Source organism: Coregonus clupeaformis, chromosome 1 (genome assembly GCF_020615455.1).
Source record: "Coregonus clupeaformis isolate EN_2021a chromosome 1, ASM2061545v1, whole genome shotgun sequence".
In the NCBI taxonomy this organism is placed as follows: Eukaryota; Metazoa; Chordata; class Actinopteri; order Salmoniformes; family Salmonidae; genus Coregonus; species Coregonus clupeaformis.
Window position 1 is genome coordinate 33787050 of NC_059192.1, and position 15245 is coordinate 33802294.

The window sequence follows — 15245 nt, forward strand, 5'->3', positions numbered from 1 at the left end:
GGCCTGTTCCTGCTCCCCGCACCAAGCCTATGGTGCGCGTCGCCGGCCCGGCCTGTTCCTGCTCCCCGCACCAAGCCAATGGTGCGCGTCGCCAGCCCGGCCCGGCCTGTTCCTGCTCCCCGCACCAAGCCTATGGTGCGCGTCGCAAGCCCGGCCCGGCCTGTTCCTGCTCCCCGCAACAGGCCAATGGTGCGCGTCGCCAGCCCGGTCCGGCCCGCTCCTGCTCCCCGCACCAAGCCAATGGTGCGCGTCGCCAGCCCGGTCCGGCCCGCTCCTGCTCCCTGCACCAAGCCTATGGTGAGCGTCGCCAGCCCGGTCCGGCCCGTTCCTGCTCCCCACACCAAGCCAGTGGTGTGCGTCGTCCAGTCCGGCACGGCCCGTGCCTGTTCCACCGGTGCCTGGTCCGGCACCGGTCAGCTGCTTCACGCCGGAGCTAGAGCAATCCGCTCCACCAGTGTGCAGTCCAGCTCCGGCCAGCGGGGCCAGACCGGACCAGGGGTACTTTGGGGGGTTGGAGAGGGAGTGGGGATCAGGCCCGGAGCCGGATCCGCCGCCAAGGCGGAGTGCCCACCCGGTCCCTCCCCTGTGGTGTTTGGTTGGCGCGGCCGGAGTCCGCGCCTTTGGGGAGTACTGTCACGCCCTGGCTCTGGGGACTCTAGTATGTTGAGCCAGGGTGTGAGTTTTCATTTGTGTTCGTTCTAGTATTGTGTTTCTATGTTGGCCAGTGTGGTTCTCAATCAGAGGCAACGTGAATCAGCTGTTGCTTGTTGTCTCTGATTGGGAACCATACTTAGTCAGCCTGTTTCCCACAGTATGGTGTGGGATCTTGTTCCTTTTGGTTTGTGTTTGTACCGTAGGACTTCACGTATCGTTTGTTGTTTTGTTCGTGTAACATTAATAAAAAGCATGTTCACCTTCCACGCTGCGCCTTGGTCCTCCTCTGTATACGACGATCGTGACAATAACTGTGCTCTTTCACAAAAGCTCCCAACCTACAACCTATATATGTCACGGATTCAGCCGAGGCTGCTCCTCCTCCTTGCTCGGGCAGGCTTCGGCGTTCGTCGTCCCCGGAGTACTAGCTGCTGCCGATCGACGTTTCGGTGTTTGTCTTCTTTGGTCTTTATTGTTTACACCTGTTTCCCATTATGTTGGATTGTATTCCCTATATTAACCCCTGTCTCTCATTTGGTTATTTTGTGTGTGGTTGTTCGGTTGTCATTCGGGCAGTTTCTCGTATGTACGGGTCTTTGTGTTTTCCTCCCTGTTTTGGAGTTTTGTTGTGTAGTGTATGGAGATTATGACTTTGCTAATGTTTTTAAGTGGAACCTGAGAGGATGTTTATTCAGTTTCAGAGGGAGTTGTTTTAGAGTGACGCCCCATAGAACAGAGGGAGTCTGTGTGTTGTAGACAGGGGATTGGACAGTAGAGGGAGCCACCCATATTTTGGAAAAAATTATAAGTACTGGGTTTAAACAGACAGCGACTTGTATTTAAAACACTGCTCTCCGGGTGATCATGACATCTGTAAACTTATGCTGAAATCTTGTGATATGAATAAAACTTATGATCAAAGTTCAGTATAAGCGGACTCCTTTGTTTAACAGCATAATTAGCAACATTGACTCGACACTACAGTTGTTTTGTATGTTTATTTTACTGTGTTCAGTAAAGAACGTTGCCAGCCGCTCTGTGTCCTGCATTTGACTTCGCTAACCGCATACACGTCGCTTGACAATATACTTATTATGGACACAGTATGCTTACATTATTAGTTATCTTGTTATTATTTGTTGTTAGTTGTTATTAGTCCCATCCTTCAATTCCATTCAACATCACCCATCTATCTTTTAACACCATCCATATAGGATTTATATTTGCCATATATATTTCAACTGTACTGTGATGTCTTACAAAAGTCCTGAACCTTTCCATTCTCATTGTTTCTACAGATTGTGAATTGAAAATATATTTTTTTGCTATAAGTATTACTATGTTATTGATCGATTGACTATGACTTTTCAGATCACCCAGTAATGCTATCTGCAAGGTTAGCTCCAGGTAAATATTGCAATCCTTTAGCCATTCCTGGACCTGTGTCCAAAAACAAGCTACAAATGGACAGAAGATTGTATCCCCCATATAAATAACATTCTATTGGTAGCAAGAATTTTATATAATATTTTAAATTGAAAGATTCTAAGTTTTGAATCCGGTGTCATTTTGCGTATCAGTTCATAAACACTATGCCATGGGATCGGTACGTCAAAAATCTCTTCCCAACTATTTTGCAATCTATATGGGACGGCTGTCAATCCTTTGGTCCTTAAATGAAACGGATATACTTTTTTATTGATCACAGTTTTCCTTAACCAATTATGTTCTTTAATGCAAGGCTGACAGACAAGTTCCTTACTTTCTCCCCCTTCCACTTTCCTCTTCCATTTTTGCGGTAAGGCTGCAATTATTTGGTTGTAATTTTGGGTAGAGCAGACATTTCCATATGTTTTTGTTAGCTGCATGTGCGACATAACTCCACCAGTCCTACCGATGATATCATTTACGAAGATTATACCTTTTTTAAACATTTTGTCAAAAAAATAAGTTGTTTTGTCAATTAGTATATTTGAGTTCAACCACAATATTTGTTGCATTATTTGTTCTGTCGTTTCTGGAGGATTAAATTGAAATTGCAACCAACTTTCTATGGCTTGTTTTAGAAATAGTGATATTTGGGAGATTATTTCATTTTCAAATAACTGAAAGTGAGTGGTTGTAATCTGAATAAAGGAAAAAAGGCCATTCTTGAACATTGGGTGAGACAATCTTACTAATTTGCTAGAGAACCAGTTCGGATTTAAGTATAACTTTTGTATGACTGAAGCTTTTAGTGATAAGTCTAATGCTTTAATATTTAATAATTTCTGTCCTCTGAATTCATATTCATTATACAAATAGGCCCGTTTAATTTTGTCAGGCTTGCCGTTCAAAATAAAATGGAATATTTTTTTCTCATATAATTTAAAAAACTGTTCGCTAGGCGTAGGCAAGACCATAAGCAAATAGGTAAACTGGGATAATACTAAAGAGTTAATCAGGGTGATTTTTCCACAAATTGACAGGTATTTACCTTTCCATGGTAGCAAGATCTATTTTTGCTAACTTTCTATTAAAATGTATTGAAGTGAGATCATTTATTTCCTTTGGGACATGTATTCTGAGTATATCCACATCACCATCAGACCATTTTATTGGTAAACTACATGGTAATGTAAAAATTGTATTTTTTAGTGATCCAATACGTAATATAGTACATTTGTCATAATTTGGTTGTAATCCAGAGAAGTTAGAAAATGTATCTAGATCCTCTATGAGGCTGTGGAGGGATTCTAGTTGTGGATTTAAAAGAAAACATGAATCATCAGCGTACAATGACACCAGCATACAATGACACCTTTAAGCCCTGGATTTCTAATCCCCTGATATTATTGTTGGATCTGATTTTAATAGCTAACATCTCGATGGCCACAATAAATAGATATGCCGATAGTGGACAACCTTGTTTCACTCCTCTTGACAGTTTAAAACTTTCTGAGAAATAGCCATTATTTACTATTTTACACCATTTTATAAGAGATTCATTTTATAAGAGATTCTCCTAAATTGAAATGCTCCAGGCATTTATATATAAACCCCAGTCGTACTTTATCAAATGCCTTTTCGAAGTCTGCAATGAATAGCAGGCCTGGTTTCCCAGATTTTCCACAATGTCCTATTGTTTCCAATACTTGCCTTATATTATCTCCAATGTATCTTCCATGTAAAAAACCTGTCTGATTAGAATGAATAATATCCGACAATACCTTTTTAATTCTATGTGCTGTACATTTTGCTAGAATCTTTGCATCACAGCACTGAAGTGTAAGGGGCCTCCAATTTTTCAAATGGACTTGATCCCTATATGTTCCACTTGTATCCTGTTTCAGTAATAATGAGATCATTCCTTCTTCTTGAGATAATATACCATTTACATAGGAGTGGTTAAAACATTCTAATAACGGTCCTCTTAGTATATCAAAAAAGGTTTGGTATACCTCGACTGGTATGCCATCCAACCCTGGAGTTTTCCCGGACTTAAAGTCTTTAATTGCATCCAGAGGTTCCTCCTCTGTAATTTCACCTTCACATGAGTCTTTCTATATGGCTGTTAATTTTACATTATCAATAAAAAAAAATCTCTACAATTAGCTTCAGTTAGAGGAGATGGAAGCGACTGAAACGAAAACATATGCTTAAAGTACTTTGTTTCCCCCTTCAAAATATAATTTGGTGAATCATGGGTTACTCCGTCAATTGTCAATTGTGCATCAGGTGCATCTTGCTAGCTGTCACTCATTTAGCGAGGGGCTGAAGCTCATTTTTCTGGAAAATGGCGCAGCACCGCTTCAAGAAATAGTCGCTTTCAATCTAGGAATTTCGTGGCTAATTGAGGTAAAACAGTAATTCTTCTCATAGATTATGTAAGTATGAACTACACATTGACACATCCAGCTCAAAGCGGGAGGTTGAAAAAATACTCAAAAGTTACGGCGCATGTCTTTAACCAACTATGAGGAAGAATCTTTTACTACCCAAGTTTCATCTTTAGGGAACAGAAACCCACCTTGTGATTAGACTTTGTAAACATAATAGTTTAACATTCATTCACAAGTTCTAGGCCCATTTATAGGAAACAATGGGGAGGCAGATATAAAACAAACAAGCAACGTTTAAATGAATAAAGGTTTAGATTTGCTTGCTTGAAACAGGCTACAGTAAAACACATCGACACAAATTACTTTCACTGGATGCCGCTAGTGATAGTGTTTTCACAAAGACAACTTAATTGACAGAGTTCACGAAAATGAACAAAAACAGTGACTTTGCAAACTTCTAAATGAAAGGAAGAGAAAACAGTTTGCCATTGCATTTACAAATAAACAGTGATTATTAATAGAAATACTAATTAATATACTTCAAGACAATCATCTTAAGGGGGGGCTTTCAAAGTCAAATCACAAACACAAACCAACTGGAAACAATTGAAAACAAAATGGCATTACTGTAGTGGCATAATTTTACAAAAACATTTGAAATGTTGTCAAATTTTAAGAAAACAAGCACTGATACAAATCAACAAACATACCTTCAATACATTATTGACCATGCTCCAAATATTTATTCTCAAATAGACTGCATGGTCCCCAAAAGGTTTGCCCTCACATAAACAATAGAATTGCACTGCAACGACTCAGCACAGACTACACTGGACCTTCAGGAGATCATGGCTAGAAGGCATCCAGCTTTTGTCAAATTAACGTCAGATTTGACTTCTCGTAGCAGGTTAGGAGAACTTACGTAGCAGGTTAGTAGAACTTACGTAGCAGGTTAGGATAATTAACATAGCAGGTTAGGAGAGTTAGGTTAAGGTTAGGAAAAGGGTTAGAGTTAGCTAAAAAGCAAAAACGTTCAACTTTTGACATTTATTTGACAAAAGCTGGATCCCTTCTAGCCATGACCCCTTGGAACAAAGCTCTCACAAGGGTTATTTTAACCACTTTTACATATTCACCACTAATTAGGGTCCCCTGGGAAACTAAGGTCCTTACGCAGTCACACTAGCCCTGATGAGTAGGCCTTAGTCCACCTGCAAATAGTGCATAACACTCAGAGGACCGGAGTAGCTCTGTGGCGGCTGTAGACTCTTCTACAATGACAAATAAAGCAGCAGCCTGTAGGGACAATTATCTGCAGATACCGTTCTCATTTGGATCAGGCAGAATTTCAATTACAAAACCATTCAGTCTGAACTAGGATCAGCCAGCCACTACTAGACACACTGCTCTATACCCCTGAGATTGCAATATTTGTAAAGTCAAATTGTATGTTTTCTATTTCACTTAATTTAGTCATTAATATTCAAATACTTACTTAAATAGTTCATTTGACTGACACATTGTATGAAACCCCTTTAGATTCAAATTCAAGTATTTTTTATAATACAATCATATTTTGTCAGGGTATTTAAGGGCTAAGTGTCTGATCAGATTTGGTGGAGTGATCAGATACTGCCTCCAGGCTGACCTTAGTATGATAAACGTGTGAGGTGATGTTGAATGAATCCTCAGACTACAAATATATTGATAAAGTAGATTGATAGAATCGTCATGTTTCAGCATATCTATAATGTAAACATTGCGTCAGTGTATTTATAAGTGCTGAGTGTCTGATCAGATTTGGGAGGGGGTAATCAAATAGACGCTGCCCCCCAGGCTGACTGTTAGTCTGATAAATGGGCGGTTGTGACACAACACAGTGCACGCTCAGCAGCGGTGATTATAACATTTAATCACCAGCCCGTATCGCCACGCTGACACAGTCCAGACAGGCTTCTCGCGCTGAGGGTATGATTTACACGCCTCTGCCTGGGAGAAAAACTCATTCAGGAGACGGATTGCTGAGCGAGCCTCTCCGACCGGGCCTATAAATCATTCTTTAATCAAAGAGCCCTGAGATTGGGCGGCGTGGACACCTACGGGAGCACAGTTGACACCTCAACTCCTCCCTGCTCTGGAGCAGCTCTCCCCTGATCGTTTGCTTTTCTCCTCTGGTTTCTTATCTGGCTATATGTATCAGTCATCTGGGGAGAAGACTGACCAGGATGTGGATGATGTGGATGTGGTGCCCCCCACTCACTAACCTCCAGAGGGATGTCCGGGAACAGTGTGTGGGTGAGGTCACTTCAAATCAAATCAAATGTTATTTGTCACATACACATGTTTAGCAGATGTTATTGCGGGTGTAGCGAAATGCTTGTGTTTCTAGTTCCAACAGTGCAGTATATCTAACAATTCACAACAATACACACAATACACACAATCTAAAAGTAAAAGAATGGAATTAAGAAATATATAAATATAGGATGAGCAATATCGGAGTGGCATAGACTAAAATAAAGTAGAATAGAATACAGTATATCCATATGAGATGAGTAAAGCAAAAATATGTAAACATTATTAGAGAGACTAGTGTTCCATTATTAAAGTGGCCAGTGATTTCAAGTCTATGTATATGGGACAGCAGCCTCTGAGGTGCAGGGTTACGTAAGCGGGTGGAAGCCGCCTAGTGATGGCTATTTAACAGTCTGATGGCCTTGAGATTGAAGCTGTTTTTCAGTCTCTCGGTCCCAGCTTTGATGCACCTGTACTGACCTCGCCTTCTGGATGATAGCGGTGTGAACAGGCAGTGGCTCGGGTGATTGTTGTCCTTGATTATCTTTTTGGCCTTCCTGTGACATCGGGTGCTGTAGGTGTCCTGGAGGGCAGGTAGTTTGCCCCCGGTGATGCGTTGAGCAGACCGCACCACCATCTGGAGAGCCCTGCGGTTGCAGGCGGTGCAGTTGCCGTACCAAGCGGTGATACAGCCCGACAGGATGCTCTCAATCTGTAAAGGTTTGTGAGGGTTTTACAGTTGGTACTATGCATTCGGGCAGGTAGCGTTCTCCTTGAATCCACCAAATCCCAGAAGACGGTATCCCGGAGGAGGTCTCCTGGAGGAGACCTATTCTTTTCTCTTTGTTTATTATTTAAATAAACACGCGTTTCCACTGCTCCAGAGTCCAATGGCGGTGAGCTTTACACCACTCAAGCCGACGCTTGGCATTGCAGGCTTGTGTTCGGCTACTCTGCCATGGATACCCATTTCATGAAGCTCCCGACGAACAGTTATTGTGCTGACGTTTGGAACTCAACGATTTGTACACGCTACGCGCTTCAGCACTTGGCGGTCCCGTTCTGTGAGCTTGTGTGGCCTACCACTTTGCGACTGAGCCGTTGTTGCTCCTAGACATTTCCACTTCACAAGAACAGCACTTACAGTTGACCTGGGCAGCTCTATCAGGGCAGAAATTTGACAAACTGACTTGTTGGAAAGGTGGCATCCTATGACGGTGCCACGTTGAAAGTCAATGAGCTCTTCAGTAAGCCCATTCTACTGACAATGTTTACCTATGGAGATTGCATGGCGGTGTGCTCGATTTTATTTACCTGTCAGCTGAAATAGCCGAATCCACTAATTTGAAGGGGTATCCACATACTTTAGTATATATAGTGGTATATATTGTGGCACACCAGGGGGTTTGGTCAAGACGTTTACACAGATCAGACACGGACAGAATTGTATTAGCTCGGTTTCAAGGGTGTTTATTTAAATAATAAACATAGAGAAAAGGTATCCTCCGGATACCGTCTTCTGGGCTCTGGGGTCTTGCTGTCTCCTGTGGGGAACAAAACTGAGCTCCCTCCGTTATCTCTGGTACAGAGCCCGAAAATACAGGAGTAACCTCTCTTCCCCAGTCCCCACTCCCGTGTGCTGCCCTTCTGGCAGCTTTATGGGACTCGTCCAGCTGGTAAGCAATCAGCCCCTTGATTACTCACCAACCACAATCAGCCCCAATTAGTCCTGGCTGGAGAGCCTGTCGAGACCTGGCACGTCCAGCAGAGGGAACCATCGGCGTGTGATGTAGACTCCGTCTGTCACCAGGCCTCTGAGGCTCCCCCTGGTGGCTAACCTGCTGTACGCCCCCCCAACCCCTTAGCTCTGTCGGGGAGGGGGCGGTCGTCAGTGCAACGTATGTCTCCCTTCTCGATAGGGCATCCGCGTTCTTATGCTTTGCCCCTGACCTGTGCACAACAGAAAAAGAGAAGCGTTGAAGGGACAAGAACCACCTGGTGACCCGATCGTTTGTGTACCTTCCCCTTTTTTCTCTGAGTATCAGCTTTCGGCTTATGTACATGATGGGGTGCTCCTCCCCATCGTGTACCTGGGACAGGTAGGCCCCTAGTCCCGTGTCGCATGCGTCCGTCTGGACCAACATCGGTACCTGGAAATAAGGCTTTACGAGAATCAGATGGGAGCACAGCGCTTCCTTCAGGCACCTGAACACCGCTTCAGTCTCACCCGTCCATTTCACTGTTTTCGGGAGGCGGGCCCAGGTTAGATCGGTAAGGGGAGAGGCTATAGCTGCAAAGTTGGGGATAAACCGGCTGTAGTATCCTGCCAGTCCCAGGAAGGACTTGACCTGTGTCTTGGAGCATAGAACGGGCCAGTCACGTACCACGTGGACCTACCTCTCCTGGGGCTTGACGTTCCCCCGTCCGATCAAATACCCCAGGTACTCCACCTCCTCGAACCCTAGCTTGCATTTCTTGGGGTTCGCTGTCAACCCGGCTTGCCTGAGCACGTCCAGCACCGCCTGGTGGCATGTCAGGTGCTCTTCCCAACCTTGGCTGTGGATGATGATATCATCCAAATAGGCCATTGTGTACTCTTGGTGGGGTCGGAGGACTCGGTCCATCAGGCGCTGGAACATGGGTGGGGCTCCGTGGAGACCGAATGGGAGCACCCGGTACGGATATAAGCCGTCCGGTGTCGAAAACGCCGTCTTCTCCCGGGAGGAGGCTGCCAACGGTACCTGCCAATATCCTTTGGTCAGGCTGAGGGTGCTGATGTACCGGGCCTTTCCCAATCGGTTGATGAGCTCGTCCACCCTCGGCATGGGGTAGGCGTCGAACAAGCTGATTTCGTTCACACCCCAGAAGTCATTACAGAAACGCAGGCTACCGTCCGGTTTGGGCACCAACACGATGGTGCTGCACCATGCGCTGTGGGACTCTTCGATGACCCCCATCCTCAGCATAGCCTCCACTTCCTGCTTCACGGCCTTCCTTCTGGCCTCTGGGATCCGGTATGGCCTCTTTCGTACCGTTTACCCGTGTCGGATGTGGACGTAGTGTTCAATGAGGGTCATGTGGCCCGGCTTCTCGGAGAACACCAGCGTGTTCCAATCGACGAGCTCCCAGAGTGTTTGCTTCTGGGCCGGGTTGAGGTCCTCATTGCTCGGGACCACCACTGGTACCGTTGGTGTCCTGGGTCATGACACGGCCAAGGCTGTCCCCTCGTGCCACCTCTTCAATAGGTAAATCGTGGTAAATCTGTTGGGGTTTCCGTCTCCACGGCTGCCGTACGCGGTAATTGACGGGTCCCAGCTTCTCTATCACCTCGTACAGCCCATGCCATGTTGCCAGGAACGTACTTTCTGCCGTGGGGATTAAGACCAGCACCTTGTCTCACACCTGGAATTCTCGGGGCTGGGTTCCCCAATTGTAGACCTGGGCTTGGGTACATTGGGCCTTCTCCGTATGTTCCCTTACCACTGGCCATATGGCTGTCATCCACTCCCTCATCAACTCCATGTGTTCTACCACGCTGCGTAAGGGGGTGAGCTGGGCATCCCACACCTCCTTGGTGAGGTCCAGTAGGCCGCGTGGCCTCCTCCCATAGAGGAGTTCGAAAGGGGAAAACCTGGTGAATGACTGGGGCACTTCACGGACCGAGAACATTAGGTGGGGTAGTAACTGGTCCCAGTTCTTCCTGTCCTGCTCGATGACCTGCCACAGCATTTGTTTGAGCGTTTTATTGAACCGCTTGATGAGCCCATCCGTCCGCGGGTGAAAGACGGAGGTCCGGATCTGCTTGATCTGCAGGAGAGCACACAAATCTTTCATTAGGTGGGACATGAACTCGGTACCTTGGTCCGTTAGGATCTCGTTCGGTATGCCCACCCGGCTAAAGAGGTGGAACAGCTCCTGGGCGATTCCCTTGGAGACCGCCGCCCGTAGGAGAATGGCCTCGGGATACCGGGTGGCATAATCTGCTATTACAAGGATGTACCGGTGTCCTCGTGCCGTTTTTACCAGGGGCCCCACTATGTCCATTGCGATGCGTTCAAAGGGCACCCCGATGATCGGGGGACCAGCGAGTTTCGGAAGTGTGCTGTTGGAGCAGTGATTTGACAGAGGTCAGGCTGACCGAGACTCCCAGACGTTCCATGAACGCCTTCCAGACTTTTGACGTGAACTGGGGACCTCGGTCAGATACTATATCTTCTGGTACCCCGTAGTGCCGGAAGAGTTGTGTAAACAGGGCCTCCGCAGTTTGCAGATCCGTGGGGAGACCGGGCAGAGGAAGGAGGCGGCAGGCCTTCGAAAGCGGTCCACAACTACCAGGATGGTGGTGTTCCCTTGAGAGAGAGGCAGATCAGTTAAAAAGTCAACACTCAAATGAGACCATGGTCGTTGTGGAACTGGTAAAGGTTTTAACTTACCCGCTGGGAGGTGCCTAGGTGCCTTACTCTGGGCGCACACTGAGCAGGAGGAGACATACACCCTCAAATCCTTAGCCAAGGTAGGCCACAAGTACTTTTCGGTCAGGCAGCGCACTGTACAACCGATACCTGGGTGACCAGAGGAGGGTGACGTGTGTGCCCAGTAGATCAGACGATCACGGATAAGCGCAGGCACGTACTGCAGCCCAGCTGGACACTGCGGTGGAGATGGATCTGTGCGTAAATGGGCTATATCCGCGTCCATCGCCCATACTACCGGCGCCACAATGCAGGAGTCTGGCAGTATGGCGTTATTGTCTCTGGGCCTTTCCTCTGTATCATACAGCCGGGACAGTGCGTCTGCCTTCACGTTCTTCGTACCTGGAATGTATGACAGTGTGAAATCAAACCGGGTGAAGAATAGGGCCCACCTGGCCTGGCGAGGGTTCAGCCTCCTCGCTGCCAGGATGTACTCCAGGTTACGGTGGTCCGTCCAGACGAGGAATGGGTGTTTCGCCCCCTCGAGCCAATGTCTCCACACTGTCAGAGCTCGGACAACAGCCAACAGCTCCCGATCACCAACGCCGTAGTTCTGCCCCGCCGGGCTGAGCTTCTTTGAGAAGAACGCACAGGGGCAGAGCTTGGGTGGCGTGCCCGAGCGTTGAGACAGGACTGCTCCCATCCCAACCTCGAATGCATCCACCTCCACTACGAACGGTAGTGATGGATCGGGGTGGGCCAGTACCGGGGCCGAGGTGAACAGTTCCCTCAGGTTACTGAAGGCCCTGTCAGCCTCAGCAGACCAGCGGAGCCGGGACGGCCCACCCTTCAACAGAGATATAATGGGAGCTGCGACCTTGCCAAAGCCCCGGATAAACCTCCGATAATAGATGGTGAAGCCAAGGAACGCTGCAACTCCTTTACCGTGATTGGAGTCTGCCAATTACGCACGGCTGCAATGCATTCACCCTCCATCTCCTCACCTGTGGTAGAAATGCGGTATCCGAGGAAGGAGACGGACTGCTGGAAAAACGTACACTTTTCTGCCTTAGCATAAAGGTCATTTTCCAACAGTCGGGCCAGTACTTTGCGAACCAGGGACACACCAAGATGTCGTCGATGTAGACCACTACACCGCGACCAAGCATGTCCCGAAACACCTCATTCACAAAGGACTGGAAGACTGAGATTCATCAAACCATAGGGTATTCATAATGCCCATGGTTGTGCTGAATGCTGTCTTCCCTCATCTCCCTCTCGGATATGCACCAGGTTGTACGCACTCCTGAGATCTAATTTAGTGAAGAAGCGCGCTCCATGCAATGACTCAACCACTGACGGAATGAGGGGGAGAGGATAACTAAATCTAATCGTCTCCTTGTTCAGTGGTTGATAGTCAATGCACGGGCGCAGACCGCCGTCTTTCTTCTTCACAAAAAATAAACTTGAGAAGGCGGGTGAAGTGGAGGGATGTATGTACCCCTGGCGCAGGGACTCGGTGACGTATGTCTCCATAGCCTCCATCTCCACCTGTGACAGGGGATACACATGACTCCTGGGAGGTACAGCGTCTACCCGAAGGTTTATTGCGCAATCCCCCGCCCGATGAGGTGGTAATTTAGTCGCTTTATTTTCAGAGAAGACTTGTGCCAGATCATGGTATTCGGGGGGAATGCGCACAGTGGAGGCACCGTCTGGACTTTCCACCGTGGTTGCACCAACAGAAACACCCATACACCTACCCTGACACTCTCGCGACCACCCCGTGAGAACCCTCTGCGGCCATGAGAAAGTGGGGTTGTGGAGTGCTAGCCATGGAATACCTAACACCACAGGGAAAGCAGGAGACTCAATGATGGAGAAAGTGACCTGCTCACAATGCGTCTCCTGTGTGATCATGGTGACTGGTACCGTGACTTCCTTTATCAACCCGGACCCTAATGGTCGACTATCAAGTGCTCTGATGGGGCGTGGAATGGATAGGGGAACTAATGAAATGCCCTGGCGACAGAAAGTTTTGTCCATAAAGTTCCCAGCTGCCCTGAATCGACTTCGCACACTGGCTCTCTGTCAGGAAAGTATATGGGTATAGTACAGTGCTCAGTAGAGGGCTCTGAACAAAGTGGTGCTCAATCCTCGAGTCGTGGTGTGAATGTCCCTTCGTGCCCTCCTGGCGCGCGTCGTGCCGTACCACCCAGCTCCATGAGCTCTGGATCCGCGTTGGTCGGGAACGGGCAGACCTCCTCCAGGACATCCTCTGGTTGCCAGCAGGTTATCCAGACGAATGGCCATGTCCACCAGTTCGGTAAAAGACAAACTGGTGTCACGGCAGGCTAGCTCCCATCGGACGTCATCCCGTAGATGGCACCGGAACTGGTTGATCAAGGCCCGCTCGTTCCACCCGGACCCTGCTGCCAGGATCCGGAACTCCAGCACGAACTCCTGTACTGTCCTCGTCCCCTGCCTCAAGTGGACCAGCTGCTCACCCGCCTCTCGACCCTCGGGCGGGTGATCGAAAACCGCCTGAGATAGGCGGAAGAACTCCCTGTAGTCCTCCAACGCGGCTCCTCCTTCTCTCCAAACCGTGTTAGCCCACTCCAGGGCTTTCCCCGAGAGGCAGGAAATGAGGACGGACACCTGTTCTCGATCTGATGGCGCCGGCCTGACACTGGAGCAGTACAGCTCCAGTCCCATCGAACGCCCGAGGTCGGGATATCTGGATCCCTCCGGGTGCTGTGATGTAGGTGGCTGGATCCGGTTGGCCAGCTGGTCTCGACAGATCGGTTCCTCTTCTCTCCAGGCATTGGACGACCTGAAGAACCCGATCCATCGCTTCCCCCAAGCTGGCCAGCATCGTGGAATGCTCCTGGACCCTTGCCACAATTCCAGGTGTGCGCTCTTCTCCCGCTGACTCCATAGCTGGTGAGTGATTCTGTGATGAGGTGTGACACCGAAATCAAGAGTTTATTCAGTGTACAATAATGTAGCACATATAGCAACAGAACGAAACTAGCACAAGGGAAAACCAACCTTGGCTGCATACAAGTAAAGAGTAGCTCAACCGAGCTACTCACTCTCACAACGAACAATCACTCACAAAGGACAAGTAGGGCAGAGGGAACACTTATACACAGACTAATGAGGGAATGTGTACCAGGTGTGTGTGATTGACAAGACAAGACAAGACAAGACAAATGGAGTGATGATAAATGGAGCGTTAGTGGCTAGTAAGCCGGTGACGACGAACGCCGAAACCTGCCCGAGCAAGGAGGAGGGGCAGCCTCGGCTGAATTTGTGACAAATATAAAATATATTTTGATTTGATTAACACTTTTTTGGTTACTACAGGATTCCATATGTGTTATTTCATAGTTTTGATGCCTTCACTATTATTCTACAATGTAGAAAATAAAGAAAAACCCTGGAACGAGTAGTGGTGTCCAAACCTTTGACTGGTACTGTGTATATATCTCCCTTATTGATGTCACCTGTTAAATCCACTTCAATCAGCGTAGATGAAGGGGATGAGACAGGTTAAATAAGGATTTTTAAGCCTTGAGACAATTGAGACATGGATTGTGTATGTGTGCCATTCAGAGTGTGAATGGGCAAACAAAATATTTAAATGCCTTTGAAAGGGGTATGGTAGTAGGTGCCAGGCGCACAAGTTTGAGTGTGTCAAGAAGTACAATGCTGCTGGGTTTTTCACGCTCAACAGTTTTCTGTGTGTATCAACAATTGTCCACCACCCAAAGGACATCCAGCCAACTTGACACAACTGTGGGAAGCATTGGAGTCAACGTGGGCCAGTATCCCTGTGGAAAGCTTTCGACACCTTGTAGTCCATGCCGGGATGAATTGAGGCTGTTCTGAGGGCAAAGGGGAGTATAACTCAATATTAGGAAGGTGTTCCTAATGTTTTGTACACTTATGTGTGTATATATATATATATATATATATATATATATATATATATATATATTGAATGACATGTAAGCTCGTAATTATTGTCATAATTTATATAATGATAGATATGCTATAG